Source organism: Ascidiella aspersa, chromosome 6, assembly GCF_963924565.1.
Source record: "Ascidiella aspersa chromosome 6, kaAscAspe10.2, whole genome shotgun sequence".
Classification (NCBI taxonomy): domain Eukaryota; kingdom Metazoa; phylum Chordata; class Ascidiacea; order Phlebobranchia; family Ascidiidae; genus Ascidiella; species Ascidiella aspersa.
In genome coordinates, this window is record NC_139452.1 from 14017947 (window position 1) to 14033504 (window position 15558).

Sequence of the window (15558 nt, forward strand, 5' to 3'; positions counted from 1 at the left end):
TTTTTTGGTAAAATGCAATACTGAATAGCATGCCCACAGCTGTTTCAAACCTCGACTATGACGTCACTTTACAGCTGACTTAAAAGCCTTCTGCAGCCCGCTGCCTTGTTGTGCATTTATCTGAGCTTTGTAACCTGAATAAAAACAACTCGCTAAAAACGCCATTCAATCGACTTTTGGGCCATCTCAAGTCCATCACGTCTTACACGCTTTGGCACAAGCCACGCTAATAAATTACGATGTAAGTTAAGCTGTTCGCATTGCTTAAAGAATTAAAGCGTCGGTCGCACTGTACTTGGAGGTTATGCTGTCGGCGATGACAACAAAAAACAACTCTGGCCTTGCTACATGGCAAGGTTTTCTGGTTGATAATTAACTTTTGTCATTCATGTTTGCCTCTGGCAAGTTTTTGTTTGATATAGCGAGCATCGATTTCAAGGAAACGACAGCGAAGCATACGTAATATAGGTAGGCGTTATTCCTGCTGTTCCGATTCCCCTCTTCTTGCAAGGGCCTTCAGTTTCTGCGACATGGGTATAACATTTACGACTCGCAATCTCATCTGACTTGTCGCAGCGTGTTGGCCACGGGTAACGTTTAATAGTAGCTAGCATGTTTAGGCCAATAGTTTACCACGGCAAGAATCCGAAAATAGCTGTTTTCGCGCCGCAAAAAAAATACTTACTTATTGGCTGGACGAGTAATTTTTGTTTGCAACACTTTCGAAGATGCAAACAATGTGTGAATAAACGATTAAAGGCGTGCACATTCATATCTTAAGCACATAAACACTCGTAAGTTGAATGTGATTCATTATGGCTGCTGGTTGGGTATTGCGAGAGCTGCTTTCGCTGGATTTAATCAGCTAAATTTGAAGCGCGTGTTGGTAACCTGTTAGTAATCGGATAAACTTTGAATTAGGCAGTCCTTCGAGTAGCATGCACGCTTTTAAAATATAGGAGGCATTCTGTTTGGTCTTAAAAGCAGTAAAATACTAGCTGAAAGTTTGACCCGACACACTCAAACCATATTTTTATATAAAATAATACATACTTTAAAAAACAAAAAATGTAACACATGTAAGAAAACCTTTCCAGTAGGGAGGAATTACTTCATATTTTCAAAGTTCTTTCCAGAAGCGCGATATATTTTATGGTTCATTAACTTTAAAGTCTAACAAAAGTAATTGATCGTACGTTTTATTTTATGTTCGAAGAACAAAACGCCAATATAACTTATAAATTCGCAAAACAGGTATTTTAAAAATTCCATATAGGACGTACTGCGACTTTCAAACCGGTCTAACACATGTACAGTTTCAACCACTAACAGATCATTAGCGCAGTAATTTTCGCATGTATCCAAGATAAACTACAAAGCGTATAAATAAACTACAAAGCATTTAAACATTGGAAAAAAAACTAGAATGAAATCATACAGGTGTTTCGTTCTTTTTTCTTTTGTAAGTAATTCTACTAGTTTCCTTAGGACTTTACTTAATTCAACATGCTCACTTGAAAACAAAAATTTGCGCTGTATGCAAATTTGTAAAAAAACACATTGATCCCAGTACGTTATCCGAAACATATATAGTGAAGTGTAGTTTGGTAGGTGTGCCGTCGAACCTTATCACCACAGTTAGTTTGCCGAAGAGTAAAAAGGTTTCGAAGCACTGAAATAAAATAAAACATAAAGACAGTGTAGATCCTCTGTCAATAAGCACTGCTGGTAAACATAAAAAACTGGTTTGATCTATAGCAAACTTCTACCAATCGTCCATGTTTTAATCTGTATTTAACTAGGCCTACCATATGTCCTCTTTTCTTAAGAAAACTGAATTGTCCTCCGAGGACGCTTAAAAATGCTCTGATGTCCTTCTTTTTGCACCAGGCGTTAGCTACTTATACTTTTAACAAGACTTTCAAGCGAGACGTTGTATTTATTTCCAAAAAAAGTAGCCATGAAACATGCTGAATTTCTGGTTTAAAAAGATTTTCCAGCAAATTGCCCTACCGGCCCTACCTTCTTGATTTTTATTGCAAACATTGCGCCAGAAAAATTGTACCAGAACCTCACATGTAAAAAGGCCTATCAATAAAGCAAAGGTGTAAGTTTGGTGGGCATATCCTACGATCAGTGTTAGATGAGGGTCATCTACGTGACTCAGATACTAAAACAAATAGTGGATAGATGCTTGGTCTGCACTAACATCGTGATGTCAAATGTCTATAGCTTCCTTTATCAATAGTCGACACCAAGTGGAATCGGTGCCTTAATTTTCACTAAGTTGAAAATGAATAAAGAGTTATTCGAAACGTTCAAAACGCAAAAAACATCATCGAACTAAAACGTACAATTCTACTTTTGTTTTACTTGCCGGCAAAAAAATGTCCTACTTTAGGGTGCTAAAAATATGGTAGCCCTATATAAAACTCATTTGTTTTACGATTGCTGATGTTGATTAAATGGAATGTCAAATAAAATAAAAAACACGAACATGACCAAAACTCTTAACTTTGGTCAGATAAAGTTGTACTTTAGAGTTAGTTGCGGAATCGCCATTTTAGTAAATCGTACAAAGCATTTCTGTGCTTCGACGATATTGAAGTAATGTAGGACTAAGTATAAGGTTATTATAAAAAACAACGCAATAATATAGTTTAATCTCACACTTTCTATAACTCGAGAATAACACCGTTTTACCTAAACTTGTTTGTTTTAGCAAAAAAGGTTTTAAATCAGGGGCGGGCAACGTGCGGCCCTTTGCCATTTTTTTGTGCGGCCCTTCGCCTTCTTCCAAATATTTTTCCCTAAATAAGGTAGTTTTGTGTGCACCAATGTTGGAACTTTTGCTCTTTCAGTTTCCTGTGGGAAAGTGCAATGTATCCATTGTTCCCTCTAAGAAAATTTTCTACTGCGAAAATAATTTTTGTAGTGCGCAAGATTATTTTAAGGCTGCGTTGGCAGGTGTCCGCGGTAGACATTGGGGCAAGGCGTGAAAATTTTAAAGATGACCTTACAAAGCGTGACGTCATGAAACAAAGACTTGCGATAAACTTATGTGCAACTGCAATCGAGTTAAATATGTGCAAGGATATGGCAACAAAGCGGTCGCGCGAATTTTTTTTGAATATTTGGGTTAAATTGACAAAAGTCTACTTTTTAAAAATAGGATGCCTTTAGGGCACAATCAAGAACACGAACTATTCGCTCATTTGCCGTGGGACCATTGACCACACAGCTGTATATGCACAGAAATCGTGTAGAAACTGCAATTATGTTAAAAATTTACTTCCTAAAAAATGCATTCCGCCTGTATGATCACGAATTTGTCAAACACTCCACTACTGTGTTCGGCACTCTTTAAAAAGACCAATTGGACAAAGTAATTTATTACGTCACAATCGTCAATGCGGATTTGATTTGGTTACTTGCTTTTAGCTACAAACTTCAACGAAACATGGCTAATGCGAAATGCTCAAACTGTTGTGGCAAAAAAACTGAAGATATTTTAGTTCTAATTTGAGAATGATGTAAGTGTGCAAAAGCAAATTTTATTGCGCAATTTGTCTGGTGTTGCTGCGCAATTGCGCAGTTGCGCACCTTAGAGGGAACACTGAATGTAAACCATAGGCTACACCGCTACACTAATGCCGTTGTTGAACTAGAATGGGAAGCATCTATTACAAAACAATTTTTATTCATAGAGTTTTATGTCACGTTGGTATGATAAAGAATTGTTTTGCAACATTTACACTTGTCTGGTACGACTTTTGGCGCGCATATTGATTGAGTATGTACAACAGCTGGTTTTGAATTAAGGCTGTTTAATAGTTTGCGTCCATGCACATCTGGCCTGGAACCAAACATTGACAAGTTGGTTCAAAATATCCAGCATCAGCCTTCTCACTGACTTCTATTTGAACATCCACATGTGTGTCTGCTATGATATTTCATATTCGCTTGTACTTGTTTTTCCAGTAAAAGCTTAAAATATTAATTAGTGTTTATTTGATGTGCGGCCCTCCTGTAAGCATTAAATTTCCTAACTGGCCCTTGTGTTAAAAAGGTTACCCGCCCCTGTTTTAAATGAGCAAATCAAATCAATTAAAACATTGTAATGACTCATCGAATGACCAAGATACTCGATACTGCCACAGCGCTCTTAAAAATAGCCGAAACAGCCGTGTAATATATTTGGCTTTGATGGTTGGTTTTATAATGCATGGCGGTTGGGTGTAAGCAAATAAAATCCACCAGTAACACGTATAATAAAAATATATTCAATACATTGGTAATACATCATACCATGTGAAATCCGTCCCTAAAATCAATAAATTTATGTCGTATTTTTCGAAAGGCGAGTTATTAAAGCATACCTGTCTTGCGACAAAGCCTTTTCATCCTGTTTGAAATCAGTCGATTTAGCCGTACGCGTCGATAAACACACGCACCACACACGCCGCACACACATCGCGACATTTACGTTAACAACAAAGCTATTTGCTCAATTTAATGGCTGTTTTAAATAGAAGCCAACACCTGCAGAAGCATGCTTTACATAAAATTATACACAACGTTTAAACGCACACCAAACGTATTCATGCTGTTTAGTGATCAATGTAATACTAATACCACACTACCTTGAACTAGTTCTCACTTTCATATGGGTTTGAGAAATTGTTAGCCTAAACAATTCGAGTAACTAAGCTGTATAAGATTTGCCTAACTCCAAACTCCTTGCGCTAATGTTTTTGCGATTTGAAGTAAACATTGCAGTGACCGCTCTTAAAAGGTTGCAATCTATGTACTTCATATTTTGCTTAAAATCGAAGTTCATCATACCTGCCTTTTTTCTGTTGCGTCAACCGCAAAGCCAGCCAAGCGTAATGTCTGGCAATGCCCTGCAATAAGACAAATCAACGTACCGTGGAGGTAAACAGCAGGCTGAAAAGGGGGCTTGCGGTAAAACGATTGGTAGACTGGCAGTCATGTCTGGTGCCTAAAAGATGCTTAATGAATCCCGACTTGAAAACATTACAAGACCTATCGAGTACATGTTGACCTAATACGACCAGTTTCCAACAGGCCAAGGACAGCAGTTGTTTTATATTTCGTGCAGCGATAAGCTGTCTTGACGCACATTCAGGTGTACTTTTCAAACAATTGGCTTTCGGGATAACCTTTTGATATAGTTAAAATACTTCTGCAAGGCCGTACTTTTCCAGTTCTGAATTATTAATGTCCGGTTCTCCACATTGTGCGCTTGCAACGAAATGTAAATTATATTTGGCGGCCAACCATCAGTCGCTCGAGCCGGACAGTAGTTAAGGTTCGACAGCTGCTGGGTTATTAAGAGACTATTTAAATTGTCTATACATCAGTTTGTAATATATACCCATATTCCCCTAATTTGACAATTTGTTCTTTAAATACCGGTACCTATGTTATTGAGTTAAGATAACGCAAGCGTTATCTTTAATAGGCATAGGCGTTTAAATAGGATTGATGCAACTATTTAAATGCAATATTTTTTTGTTACAAACGGAACATTTTCTTAACTGGTATGTGAACTTCAGCAGCTAACTACCGTAGGACGCAAGTTACAAAACTGCGGACCAAGCAACATCCGACTTTGTTGTCAATATTAAAGCGTCATTCTAAAATCTAGATTAAGGCTTGCAATTTTTTTACCGTGTGAATCACATCAGGAACATGATCAACGAGCCTATGCTTGCTGCTTCGTTGTTATGATGTATAATGCACAAAACGCTATCTTGCTCAGCCGGATGTAGGTCGACGTTTAGTTAATAGACTTCCGCATACTGACACAAATTCTGAAAGGGTCCTGGCCAGGTATCCCAGAAAGAGGAGGCTGGTGGTTAGCCGACATCCGTCTTATAATTTTTTTTCTTGATAAACGTGTTCCAGAGACGGTTTAGAGTTTAGACAAGCTTTTGAATCCTGGGATATAGTATCAATTAAATTTTCCGGAAGATACTGAATTGAAATATTGCCTAAACTTTTTTATTAATACCTGATAAAATGGAAATAATGTAGCCATGTAAGTCACGAATGTTGGGCTATAACGGATCGATAGCGCAGCTGGATTGGATCAGTCCCCATACGACCGGTAATTTTTGGCATTCATACCTAAACAAAAATCGTAATTCAGCATTAAACATATATTCCAGGACCTTACGTCATTAACAACAACTTTACAAAAATGGCATTGTATTTTGGTGAATTTTGCGCAATGCGACCATCTAAAATTTTGCTAATTCACGAAGATTGTAAATTATCTAGAATCCTGCTAACTCAGACGTAATTATGTAATTTCGCATTTTATGTTAATACTCACAGTCACAAGTAAACACGATGACAATTTGTTTAACGTTTTTTATTATAAATCTAACAAGTTGTAAAAAAACAGATGCTTAGATGTTTATGTGCGCAAAAAATCATTAAAACACAAGCAGCTGAAGCGGGTCGAAATTTAATAAGTGACATAATAATGCCTATTATAAGACAATTGATATATTTTAAGGGTAGTTCTAATTTACGGAATGATGAATGGTCGGAACGCTCACTAATTTAAGAGTTACCCCGTTAAAACAATTATTAAACCAACGCACAATACTTGGGTTAGGGTGGGGGCAAATTTAAGGATCACTATATAAAAGACAAAGTTGCCAATTTGAAAAGTAGAGTTGTTGCACAACATTTTTTTCCCAATATTTCAATTGAACAAGAATCTATTGTTGCAGCTAGTGATTTTGTGGCCGAAGTGATTGCGAAAAAATGCAAGCCATATTCTGATGGCGACTTTGTCAAAGAATGTCTACTACGGGTTGCTGATGCCATGTGTAAAAAAATAAGTCTTTCTAGGCCAGCGTTTCTTAACCTGGGGTAAATTTACCCCTGGGGGTGTCGCCATAACTCACCATATTTGTAATTTTTAGTACGATTTATGTATTTAGTTTTATTTGCAATGACTAATAAACATGACTGAGTGCATCTTCTACATAAAAATTGCTGTTTTTAGCTCTTAAGAGATGCTATATCAGTTAACGTACATCTGACAAAATTTGTGTTTTTTTTTATTTAGCGCAGCAAATGTCACACTTTTTCTAAAACCACACCAAGCTACATGTGCAAGTGTGTCAAACGTAGACAGTAGACGGAGATGTTTAAAATCGTCCCTCATTTGTAACATCATAACAAATGCTGTTGATTTCTAGTAAAACATCTAGCACTTGTTTTAACATTGCCTATAATTGTCTCCAAAATGGGGTCGCAATGTAAATTCTGATTACATCTTATTAAAATTGGGGTCGCTTATTTGAAAGATTGGAGACCACTGGATTAAGGTAACGTGTCTGCGAGCAGTTTTGAAAGTTCCGATATACTTTTTGAAATTTCAGTGCTGGTTATACATGTGATTGCCTAATTTTGTCAATGGGTACGGCTTAACTGGCCAAGTTAGTTTAATGTTGATCCTTTTAGTCCAATGATTAAGGCTTTAAACAACTCATTGACTGATTATTATATAGTCTGTAAAAGTAAAAACTGTATTCTTAAAAATGGTGTAGAGAAAGACGCATGTCTGTTTGTGCTTGTAATTATAGCGTGTTCGCCTGGTAAAGTGTTAAATATTTCACCTAGATACTCATTTCCTTTCGTAGCCGTTCTGGCAAATCTAGCCGACATTCGACTCTGCTAATCTCCATCGCAGTCGCTCTTGTGCTATATAGTGTCACGCTGCTGTTGGATTAAACACTACATTCAACTGATGCATGCCTTACTTGCGAGACCCGTTTTTACTGCGCTGTAAGCTCTTTTATTGAAAGCGAAATATGCTAAATTATCTGAATGTACAATAAATCTATAAGCGACCTGACAGTATGCACTTTGAAATCCTATGACAGTTTGTTTAGTTTCGATTCAGTGGAGTCAGATAGTACGGTGGTCATGTCTCACCTGTTGAAATATACAATGGCATGTCCCAAAAGAAGAGAAAGTACCACAAAAATTATTTGAATTTTAGATTTACATATCTTATTTGAGAATGGTGTTCCTCAGTGTGTCTTGTGCGTGGAAACATTTCTTAACAGTACCATGAAACCGCACCTATATCAAATTCTCATCCAATTATGATGAGCAAAAACTGGCGTTTTTTAGTCAAAACTGTCCAGTCTAAAATGAAAAAAATAGACTAAACTGGAATGTTTTGACAACAACTCGTTGCCAAAAGCAAGGGAACCCGTTGTATTGATTATACCTGATGTTATTTGTTACCTTCCTTTTTCTCATAGATGAGAACTATTTTATATAATGGGGGGTAAATCTTCCATAGGCTCCCTGAAAGGGACCACAAAAAGCAGTGATTTACTGAGAGCTGTTATAAGTATAACAACTTTGAGGGTCCGCAAGTTTTCTCCAGAATGAAGTATACTAAATCTCCGGCGAGGTCACTGATATCTGATAGTCACCTGAAGGATTCTCTGCGTGTTGCTACAACTTAATTTTGAGCCAAATTAAGTCTCGTTCTAAATAAGCAAAGCCAAGCTTCGCATAATGTTTTGTTTTAAAATAAAACACGATTTTTGAAAGTGTTTTCTGTAATAGATTTTATTATTATTGTAACTTTATTGAATTGTGGCCCACGAAACATTTTGAAAATCAATTTTGACCCTTTACACAAAAAGGTTGGACGCCTATGACTTAAGTGCTTTGTGATAAATACAGTTTCTTTGTAAACCATAAATATAAATAGTTAAAAGTTTCCCTAATTGAGCCAACGTTGTTGTACAATAAAGCAACGAAACAAAAAATTATAAATGTATAAAATGCTATTTAGGTTAGTTTTGTAAAGCAGACCCAGTGTTTTTAATCATAACTACAAGTGTTTAATACATAACGGATTTGCAAAAATCTCAAACAATGTTTCAATTGAAATCCTATTCAAATTTGCGGAAGTTGAAAAATGTTTTTTAATAATGAGTTATCACGTAAAGCAGTGGTCTCCAACCAATTTAATAAGCGACACCAATTTAAATAAATTGAAATCAGAATTAACATTGCGCCATTTTTGTTTTCCTATATACAGTATTACTACTGGAACTAAGTAACACAAGACAATATGCGTAAGTTATACACATTTCCAAAGAACTGTGGCTACATATGTGCACCAAAATGATTTATTTTAGAAAGTTTTATTTAAATTATCAATTTGAATTTAGCACACGAACGAACACAAAAATTTCAATTTGTTTCAACACTAAATTACATTTAGTGTGATGGTTGCGCCTGCATAGCCTATAGTGTCCACCAGTTCTAGAAAACGTGGCTCCATTTTGCATTTGTAATGCTCTACTTCCGTGTAATGTTCTACAAGCGATTTACGATGTTTCATTTTTAATATGCTCATTGCGCTGAATGTCATTAGACAAAGCCATTTGGTTGTAAACGGAATGAGTAGTTAACTCACAAAATTGGACAAAGTCGGATAAATTAATTGCATCGAAGTCCAAAAGTAAATATTTATTTGCTGAAATCTTTGTAACCTATAGCTCAGTGTTCCTAAACTTTGTTTAGCCACGCCCCCCTTTGGTAATTTTCGTATGCCTCGCGTCCCCCTACGAAAATCAATTCGGCATTTTTCAATTAATCATCACTAAGACAACATGAAAATAGACAAGTGTATTGTTTACAAAATTGAGTTTTATTGGTTGAATTGACTAAACTGTAAATTAGGAGACGGTTTCGTATTGGGCACACAACACATTGCTCGTGCTCGACACATTGATTTTTATCGAGCTGATTTTGACATACATGTTGTGAGGGCATATACTCCACAGTTGTAAAGATGTGATGTCGAGCCCGAATAAAAATGCCAAGCGTAAAAATTTAACATTGCGTTGTTCAAAAGATGGGACGACACACAAAACAACGGCAATATTGCAAAAACATTATTAATTCGCGCAAAAAAGTTTGACTTCCCCGGTTGCTAGCCTTTATCACTTATGAAATATGGATAAAAAATAGTTCGAAGGGGGGATTTCGTTTATGTACAAGTTAGCAACTTTTATCGTTTATCCATAAGTTAGAAAAATTGTAATTAAATAGGGCTGTTACACCTTCGATGATATGAAAACAAGCATTGGCAGTTAAAGAAACTTTGTGCTGAAAAAATCAACAAAAGTAAAATACAAAAGATTCGCGCGGAGAGCGAAAATTTTTGCAGTTTCAATGTTAAAGTTGGCAAAAACCAGAGTTTGGTCAGCTGTAGGAGTGATGGTGCCTAAAGCAACAGAATTACTGCAAAAAATTTAAATAATAAAGTAGAGCTCGCGCTTCCCTAAGAATTGCTTGGCGCCCACCTCGCTACTAAAGCAGCTCTTTAGAGCTTAAACTACTTATTTTATAAGCTTATCTTTTCGATGTAGGCCTACTCAGTTTATTAGTATGACGTCTTGTAAAGAAAACAAAATGCATAAATCGTCCTGAAACAGCAGAAATATGTTGAGTTATGGCGACCCCACAAAAAATTTAGGCGACCCCCCATGGGGTCGCGACCTACAGGTTGGAGACCACTGACCTAAAGCACCAAAAGACACATCTATGGCCACATTTTCCCTAAACATTTACTAAACGTTTTTAAAAAAACGCTAACTTAAACATGGAGAGCGAACTAAAGATAACTGATTTTTTGTTCATGCGGTATTTTTCAGTGTTACAAATTTTATACCCCCTCTTGTTGGTGTTAAAGGGTCATTTTTCAACTTCTGCAAATTTTAATATGATTTCAATTAAAAAAACTGTTTAGCGGTAGGTATGTCCGATGTTTGACTATTACATTGTAAAAGTATATGCACTTCGCCATTTGCATCTTGTTGTTTTGCTTTTGCGCGTTTAAAAAACCTTGCATCACTCGCTGTTAACATGTTGCACTGTGCACCCAAATACGAAAACTAACAAGCTGTTTTTAATCACAAGCTATCCCAACTAAAGGTTCCATATATTAAGCCAGTGGTTCTCAAACTGGGGTCCGCGGTCCGTTTGGAGTCAGCGAGACAATTTTCTGGAACCGCGAAGCACCTGACAAAAAATCAACACTATACGCTTCTGAAAAAAAAAATTTTTGTGCAATACAATTTTAAGGCAACTTACTTTTTCAAACCAATCTTAACAAACACAATTATATTAATGCCGTGCATGGCCTAATTGTGGGACAAAAGAAAGAAAGTCAAACTCAGGCTCGACCTATACGCAAAAAGTGAATCTATACGCTAACGTAATTTCAACGTGTTTGTGCTTGTCATCAAAAGCTATACGATAAGTTGTTCATCGCGTGATTGTATGCTTTGAGTTGATTTGTGACGTCATAGTGTTACGTTGCGCTAATGACAATTACGTTTTTACCGCGAGCTGGTAGCAAAGAAGCAACTGCACCCGTCCCATTGATACCTTTAAAAACAACGTGGAATTTTGTGTTTGTTTATAAGGCGACCATGAGCAATTTAAAAAAATTGGAAGGGGACCGTTGCGTAATTTTTTTAAAAAAAGTTTGAGAACCACTGGATTAAGCCCTCGCGCGGGTTTATTGCTAAAGGTTACAACACGTATAACAACGAGATCTTTCAAGTTGGGCGAAGGACAAAATAAAGAAGACGCGCATAGTCTCGGTCATGAATATTGGGTTAAACCTGAAAAGTTACTGTACATCTAATTGTAAACGTTATACGCTAAAAAGCTGCAACATCAAAACAAACCGAATTTCGGTTTTCAAGTTTTTGTACTTATAGTCTTTCTACAATGTTTCCACTCTACAACAACATACGCTGCGACTTTATATGTTATTTAGGCCTATTCGCTCCTGTGTTTCAAAACTACAGGCCTGTACATTTTACGGCGCTTAAATTTCTGTTCGGTTAGCTTTGATTTGGCGAAGTGCTTTTAGGGGCACGGAATTCTAACATTTCCGGGTTTCACTGACAGTGATAAAGGGGTTTCCGTATTTTTGTTTTACTTTTTATACTTCATTTAGAACAGCGGCAAGCAGTATTCAAAGGAAGATAGCTGTTCAGATTGCAACGTTAACCCTTTCTTTTCGACTTCATTTGTACATTTTTGACGCGTACAATTCACGGTGCGCGTATCAATTTACTCGTTCAGTTTAGTGACCGAAATCTAGTTTTATGCGTGTCCTAGAATGATGATTGTACAAATAAAACGGCATACCGACAAAATGTATGTTTGTCATATTGCGAAGTGTTGAAAACATGTCGCTTAAAATTGGTGCTTCCGGACACAAAACGTAATCTAGGCCTACTAAGGCAGGGGTCGGCAACCTTTCGTACGCGGTGTGCCAGTTTATGAATAATGTCAAAATATTAACAACTCGCGTGCCAAACATTTTTCTATGTTTGGTTTCGCACTGACAATCAGGGCTGCGGAGTCGGTTAAAAACAATCCGAGTCCGACTCCGGCGAAATATCAGATTTCATCACGTCCCGAGTCCGACTCAGTCTCTGTATTTCACCAATTTACTTAACTAAATTAAGGTGGATATTCCGCAACCACTCTGGATATTCCGCAATCCACTCTATGGTCATGGAAAATATGCCACAACCATATGCTATTCCACCTTAACAACTTACAGTTTGCTGCCTTATCAGTTTCGAAATTTGGTACTGCTCATGCCGCACACGTCGGACTCGAGTAGTTTTAACTGGTCTTACTCGACTCCCGAGTCCGACTCAGCAGCCCTACTGTGATCTGATATCTAATTTACGTATATTTTTTTAAATATACTTCGATGCTTTTAAGCCGATACCTAGAAGTGTTAACTATCAGTTTCGTTTCTGTTGGTTTCTCAGTCGCACAAAAACACACGTGCTTACTCTTAATGCAGAACAGTGGTTCTCAACCTTAAAGTTTAGGATTCAAACGAGTTGTACTTTTAAATAGTTAACACTTGCAGCATTGTGACGTAAGATGAAGTCCAAAGTAGACCGTTAACTCTATGTTTTATCACAATGCTACAAATTACAAAACTGGCTAATTCTAAATTTGATAAACAAGCCGCCTTCAACATCTTGCTTTTTGCAATTAAGATATAAGTTTGTAATATATTTGGCGGACCGGCGGTTGAGAACCACTGATTTAGAATGCCCTACTTTAACGTAGTAAACGTTGCGCCAAATTTGGGGCATTGTGACGTAATACGAACTGTTGGTAAACAACAAGTACACCTACAAAAAATAATATTAAATACAACACAGTTAAGACACTTATTCGTGACACGAACTGGCAACGTGTACAACCATTTAGTTAGCGCTAGTGTTAGTGATGTATTAGTAATGTTAATGATGTGGTAGTGATGTAATGGTTGCACTTTCTTAAGGTGATATAACGTGAGCGTTAAATTAATTGGCGTGCCATGCAAAATCATCTTGCGTGCCACAAGTAGCACGCGTGCCAGGGGTTGCCGACCCCTGTACTAAGGGGTTTGTGATGTTTCGTTTTCACGCACTGGGTGGTTTTTGCCACATGGGTGTTATTTCACTATTCACGCAAGTGTGGCCTTTAACCTGGTGACAAATTTTCACAAAAATAGATTAGTGTTCTGCTTATATTTATTGTAACATTCCGATAACGTGTACGCAAACAATAAAGCGGTCAGGTATATTTTTTTTTCTACAATTAAAAATGTCATATATTATAAAAAAAGCAGCTTACGATATATTCTTGAAAATCGTTAAAGTCATATCATATTTACACATTTTTTTCTGCCTTTCGGGCGAATTTTAACTTTACATTACAAGTGTTCCGTTTTATTCATGATCGACGAACGGCTTAATTAATTTGCGACAAAAAATTATTGACGAAAACAAAGACACTGGCCTCCGTTTCCGCCACAAGATCGACATCGTTCGCTTCGAACTTCAGGTACTTTCCCACCCTTTTCTGTCGGAGTTTGAATGCGCCTTTTACGACGTCGTGCGGAATCAGCTTGAAAGCGCCCATGCGGGTACTCTTGGTAAACTCCACATCGGCGAACTCGCGCAGCACTAATTTGTCCCGGCTGTGGTAAACGCCATCCACGATGCTGGTCTTCGAAGACAGCACCATCAACAGGTAATTTTCGCTTTTCAACGCCTTCAGTCCTAGGATGATGTCGTTGCTTCCGGGTTCGGTGGCGACGATCCAGTGAGGACAGAAGATTACTTCGTCCACGTGAACCTCCGCTCCGCTCAGGGTTCTTAGGGGAGCAATGCTCTTCTCGGAGCGGATGTTCACCAGGCGAGCACGGAATTTGGTGCCGCTCTTGGCAAGTACGGGATCTCCGCAGTCGCGAAAGATCAACTTTCCAAACGGATCCTCGTCGGTCTGAGATTTTTTATCAGTTTCACTTCTGTCACTCTGTTCTGCGACAGTTTCTTCGCTGTCGGAAGTCATGTTTGCCCCTGATTCAAAATTCTGGTTTACTTCGGATTCGATCACAGTAGAATCACCAGGAGTAGCGGCAACTAAAACAACGGCCAACTTCGCGTCATTTTCGTCAGGTTGTTCGATATTTTCTTCGTTGTTAGCTTTTTTCTTATCATCATCGAACTGTTCCTCCCCGCCTGTTTCAACCTCGCCAGACTTAACACCTTCACTCGTCACGGTTTGCTCTTCCTGTTTCGAGCTGTCCGCAGGAGAATTTTCCGACATATTAAAATCGTCGACCTCAATAACAGGGGGGTAAGCGTCGGTCTGCCGCTCATCATACTTTACCGACCGGGGCCAGGTCGCAAACCTTTGGCTGCTGGCCGCCAACCGAAAACTGCCGTCCTCGTTGAAGTTGAAAATCACCTCTTCGAAAGCGAAACCACTGGACGCGGGCCGGACCATGTACCCACTTTGGCATTGGCGTCTATCCATTACCGCGATGGAGACGACAGTTCTATACCGCTTTTGAACTGTTGACAAACTAAATTAAGTTCAGGGCGGCCCGATAGAATATATACCCAGTGCAATAGTTGAGCCACGGGCGTCGTCATATTCGTTGTGTCATTTGATGAGATAAACGTAATTAAGACAGCGTTTTTGTACCGGAAGAACATTTGGCTACGCGATATTGCGATGAAAGCGTGAATAATTTATATTGTTTCGTTGCAATTAAATTTTGCGTACATGTTATGGGCTAGCGCATAACATCTGTGTCATACAATGTAATTTTTTTATAATAACTATATTCTATTTATGGCGCTGATTATACAAACACATAACTAAAACGACGAAACTAATTGTGAAGGGGGTAGGGCAATTTTACAAGGCTCCACGTCAAGTAGTTAAACGTAGCGATTGTACAAACTACTTTGGTTCCACATAATTTTTTGTTATTTGCGTACTCACTATTTTCATACGTCGTTAGATAGTGATGCTGCTCATTTAAGGGAAATATATTGAGGTCCATGTATTTTTGTTTATCTAAGTTTTGTACCTAGCTTAATCTTTTTATGACATTTAGATTATGGTTGAGTTAAATATTATTTTGAATGACTGAAA